Source organism: Poecilia latipinna, unplaced genomic scaffold (assembly GCF_001443285.1).
Source record: "Poecilia latipinna isolate Pla-1442-1.1 unplaced genomic scaffold, P_latipinna-1.0 Scaffold4473, whole genome shotgun sequence".
Taxonomy (NCBI): domain Eukaryota; kingdom Metazoa; phylum Chordata; class Actinopteri; order Cyprinodontiformes; family Poeciliidae; genus Poecilia; species Poecilia latipinna.
In genome coordinates, this window is record NW_015117089.1 from 14,237 (window position 1) to 19,717 (window position 5,481).

Below are 5,481 nucleotides of genomic sequence, written 5' to 3' on the forward strand. Positions count from 1 at the left end.
CAATGACCGTGAAAACAGCCACGAATGAATGTGTCAGTAAAATTGTGCAACTAAACGCAATCAAAATTATTAATATTAAGATAAGTGTCACAAATCTGTGCAGCCATCTGAGCTGTGGAGCCGCAGGAGGAGCGCTGTGAACTACGCTGTGACAGCACATAAAGGGCCGTAACGCAGAACCTGGAAGCTGGGGCAGGGAGAGGTATGGGGACCTAAAATCCTATTTAAGGTTTTCCAGACAATAGAAACACACAAAAACACGGACAAATTACTAAAGTTTTTTTTGTACTGTTGTAACCTTTAAACAATCTCTCCGTCCTATGAGTGTAGATACATTGTTCATGTTACCATTATAAAATAACTTGCAATGAAGCATTGGCAAAGCTCAATGTAATNTTCANAGGTGGCGGAGCGTTGTTGTTAGCAGCTGCTGAAAGTAACTAAAAAAGTTACTTTTAATGTAACTTAGTTACTTTCCAAATCAAGTAATCAGTGATCTAAGTAAGTTACTTTTTCAAGGAGTAATCAGTAATCTGATTAAAGTTACTTTTTCAAAGTAACTATGGCATCACTGTATGAATGTTACATACAGCAGCTTTAAATGTTGGTTTCTGACTTGGGATGTTTAGCATCCCCTAGTGGATCGAAGTTCACTTTGCCGGAGACTGTAAGAGCTCCGGCCCTTCTGCTGATGTCTGTAAGTGACAAAATTATGTTGTTCATTTTATTTCTTGATGAGTTTATGGTTTAGTGGATCTCATAAAACAATGTTGAGCTAAGTAGATAAAGCTTCAGACTTGACTTGTGACTTAATTGGGATTTAGCGTTAGCATGCTAGCGAACCGGGCTAGTAGCTTACTGGTTTACATGTTAGTTAGCATTATACTAACGTTCACATGTGCAGTACAATTGTGTGGTCTTTTTGTGTATGCTTATCTCATTCTACACAGAGTGGTTGAGTTTAGACAGAATTACAATTTTTAAGAACATTTTTATAAAACTATACACTAAAGTACTGTATTTGTCTGTTTATTTAAATTTGACAAGATTACATGGAATAAAGCAGTTGAAATTCATAGACTGTTCAGCACAATACACATGCAGTGGGCTTCACGTCTTGTGAGGACAGAACAGAGACCGTCTAACCAGCATCTGCACAAGGTCTGTCCCAAAAACATGTTTCTATCTGGAATGCAGAGCATATCTCCTTCCTCAGCAATGTGGCTGCTTAACATTCCCATGGTGCGTAGTGTATAATTGCATCAACAAAAGAATGCGGCACCTTGTATGTAGAATATGTACCAAATGATAAGCTGACCTAATGTATTTCCACAATTCATTTTCCTTTTGTCTTGTCCAATTTATTTTAAATCTTTAAATCTTGGCCTGTCTGTATTTAGCTCAAATAAAATTTACTCAGAAATTTAAAAACCCAAAACGTCCTCATCCTTAAGTTGTTTAAAGGCTTGTTCATGTTGGGGTGCATTCACACCAGGCCTGTTTAGTCTGCTTAGTCGAAGTCTAGGTCCTAGTTCGCTTGAAGTGAACTCTGGCACAGTTTGAATCCATATATCAATACTTAGTGGACCAGAGACAGTTCCAAAAACAGGAAGTGGAGTATAGCGCATATTTTGGATAAATACAACCAAAGCAAATATGTGATTGTAATGCTAATGGGGAAAATGACTCATGGTCTTTTGTCAATGACTAAAAACAAATCCTACAACCTCTAAAATGTGATTCTACTCCATTTTTGTTTACATTTCATGAAGAAGGAAGTTTTCATGTCGTTTTCTTCAATAGTTCTTGATGCAGTGCCACCATAGGTAAGGGGAACAGGTTTTTCAATTAGTTTGGATTGTTTGATACAGTGCATTGTGAAAGTGAACCACACCAACTAAATTTTAGCAAATGTTGCAATTTTGTGGACTCAGGTGTGAAAACTCCCTCAGTGTGGAAACATTTGAGTTTTACAAACGGGGGAAAAAATTGACTTGGAGTATGGCATTAAGACAACAGAACAAGACACAAGAAATGTTTAATGTCGGATAGTGAAAAAAAGATTCTTCTTATGCAGTTTTTGTGAATATCTGTTTTCAATCATGTATAACAATAGATCAAGTAATTTGACTGAAGTTCCTAAAATCTTTAGAACATTGTTAATATTCATATCGTCTTAAGCAAAACTACATAATTTTTTGATACATTACACATAAAAATTAATATGGAAAAAATAAATAGTTTCAGAAAGCAGAACACCACAGCTGGGAGCTGATAGGAACTTTATGCTGTGAATTGAGTGAAATTACAGGTGTTTCCATCTACAAAAAGCATGCTCTCGCTCAGACTTCCACCCACTTAGCTGTAAAACCACGAGCCCACCGCTGTGTAGACGCTCAGTTTAGAACTGTGGGGTGAACAAAGTTTGTGGTACTGCTGCGAACTGCTCTCATTATCTGCACATTTGACTCTGCACACACACCATATGCAAAAAGAGCAAAAAATAAAAACAAACACACACACACATTTAAAGAGACAGGTTAAATACTTCACTTCTCACACGTTGCAACTCTTGTCCTTCTGGGCTAAAATGTTTCTGACTTTTCACACATATATTCTCATACCTCTCCCTATGACATTTTCCTCTGTCCACCCTCTCTAAACATCCACCCACGCAAAGAAATACACGAAATCCCTCCTCTTTTTCCCTCCCTTGTTTCTAATCCCTGCAGCTGTTGCTCTTACTCACACCGCTGTCTCCTCCAGACAAAACCTTGTGTGTTGTGTGTTGTGTGTATGTGTGCGTGTGTGTGCTTGTGTTTTTGGGGACGGGGCAGACTGCTTTCTGAGCGAAACAGGATGCTCAAAAACCGACTGTCGAGGGCGCAATGTAGATGAGTTGGAGGGTGAGACGGAGTTGTGGGAGAAGTCTCCCCCCCGAGGGAGCCTCGGTCTTCCCTCTCTCTCCCAGATCCATTGTGTTCTCTCTTCACCTCCTTCCTCCATGCATCCATCTCCACATCCTGGGGGTTTCTGCGTTCGGATATCACAAATCTTTCAGCTGCATCTGGCGCCAACGTGAATGTCAAGCAGAGACTTGGCAGGGTGCAAGTTATAGCTAAATATAAAACAGGGATATTACATCTTCCAGAAATGGTTGAGGTTTTGGACTGAGTTCCTTTCAGTGGTGTTGAAACCAAACGCGCTGACAAAAACGGTTTGTTTCCGTGTCAAAGTTAACGTTGGTGTAAAAATTCGCTTTCTGTGTTCTGCTCATCAGTTTTGAGTCAGGAAAAACATCTGGTGAACTTTTAGACCCCTGCGGCCCAAAAAGATAGAGATGTCTTTCAAGGTTTAAGTTAACAAAAAGTCCTGATCGTCATCCACAAAGTTTCATTTCAGCTTAATCAATTCAGACTGCTGATGTTTGTCTACTTTATCTACTTCAATGATCACAATTGGGCAACTGGATCAAATCAATAATTACCATCCAGTTATTGATTTGGTGTGAAGTTAACTGATACGCAGGTAGCTCTCCGTCCTCTTCCATTCACTTTGTGCAAGGCACCAATACTGCTGCTATAAGTGACCTGGTACTATGATCTTAGTTCTGAGAGCCTCATCTTGAAATCTCTAAGCATTCAAGTTTTGTCTGGTTTTTATGGAAGAGGATTAGGGCCACTGAAAAGAAAAAAATAATTGTCAGAATTTTTTTTTCAGTAGTTCAGAAAAAAAAAATCTCAGAATTCAGAGGGAAAAAAGTAAAAAAAAAAAAAAAATCTTTGCTCCCCGGCCCCCCAACTTTTTTTCAAATTCCGAGGAAAAAAAAAAAAAAAAAAAAAAAGTGACCCAGACAAGCAACCAGCTCCAGATCCACAGCTGCGAGTTGTGGCGGACAGCTAACTAACGTTCTGGAGAAAGATGTCTGATTTAAGTGACTTTTTACGTGCCGTAGGAGTTCCCGAAGCTTCCATTGCACTACTGGAAGAACAAAAGGTGAGTAAATCAAATGAGATAGTTTGGTCTCTAAATACGAACGGTTATGGCTAGTTGTTAGCATGTTTGTTAGCTTACGCTGTTATAGGAATAAGCGTGATTTACAATGTTAAATCACACAGCTGAATAAAGGATGTAACGGCTGTTGATTGCTGGAATTGTCCCGTAAGTGTTTGATTCGTTTATTTTATTGTTCTTCTGTTTGAATGTTTTATAATGAAACTAAGGTTAGCTGTATGTCAGCCACCTTCTAAATAAGATGTCTGCTGTGTTAAACTGTGTAACTTTTAGTTCAGTATATATATATATACAGCCACCAACTAAAGTGCATATCTATGTTATTTTGTCTTATGTTTGTGTTACGGTGTTTAAAAAAAGGTGTTTATGAAAATCACAACATAATTTTCCTGCATTTTGTGATGTGTCAGCTCAGGACTGAAATTACATCTCACTCCCTGAGCTACACTATCAGTACATTTATTGCACAGGTGTGGAAATGGTAGGCTTCATTTAACTAAATCAAACTTAATGTGATGTTTAATTTTTGTAATAAAAAAGGAACTGTTAACAATATTTCCTTGTGTGTTTTTATGCATGATACCTTTTACCTTAAATAGACTGTATATTTCCAAATCTGTTTTTATACTTGCATGCTAACCAATATAGTCCTTCCTCTTTTTCAGTAAAATAGAGGATTGAACATTTACTGCTGCTATTATTGTAATTCTCCCCAAAACAGTAAATCGCTTTAAGCAGGGACCTAAGGATACAATTTTAAAGGTAACTTTAACGTCAATTTGCAGTGTAAATAATTGTCCTTTCTCATCTGTTTGTGTGCAGATTGACTGATGTTGCAGCAAAGCTGGAAAATTATGGAGAGAATTTCCACCTTCAACTTCTGCTAGAGCAAAAAAAACTCCTCAAAAAAGGAAAATAGGCCTTCTGCTAAAGACTGTTCCCTTCTTAAAGTGAAAGAAGCTACAAAATGTCAGAGTTGGATGTCATAATTAGGCTTTACTTATTGTCTTTAAACAAATAAATCCTTCATATTTTTGTGCAGGATAGACTCAAACCTGTTTCTATGGAGGAGGTCGCTGTGTGTATGGAAGAGTGTACACCAAAAGTTCAATATCCCTGTGATGAACAGTCTTTGAACTTTGTTGTCTGCTTATGGTAGAAAACTGGGAGTCCCCAAGAGATCCGCTTATTGCCACTGATTTATATATAAGGTTAAGAAAAGCAATACTTCAAAGTATTTAGCAACTTTCAGTGCGCATAAAAATAATTTAAAAAGTGTTTCTGTTTATCTCGATCATGCCATTGGATAGTTTTTGCTATGTCTGATAGGTGCCCTCTGCACAGGTCTTCCTGCACTGCATATAATTAAAGACATTTTGTGTACAAGCAAACATAACATATTTGATGTCATTCTGCCAGAACATGAAAGTGTATTGTTATAATTTAAATGTAGAGTTCTGGAGATGA

At 37.7% G+C, this 5,481-nt stretch overlaps 1 long non-coding RNA gene across 1 annotated transcript; it reads left to right on the top strand.

Annotated features, from left to right (window-relative positions):
- Positions 1–3,833: 3,833 nt before the first annotated feature.
- On the top strand, positions 3,834–4,996 carry LOC106942684 (uncharacterized). The gene is made up of 2 exons (XR_001423688.1): positions 3,834–3,996; positions 4,837–4,996. It is a non-coding gene; the product is annotated as an uncharacterized LOC106942684 (long non-coding RNA).
- Positions 4,997–5,481: the final 485 nt, after the last annotated feature.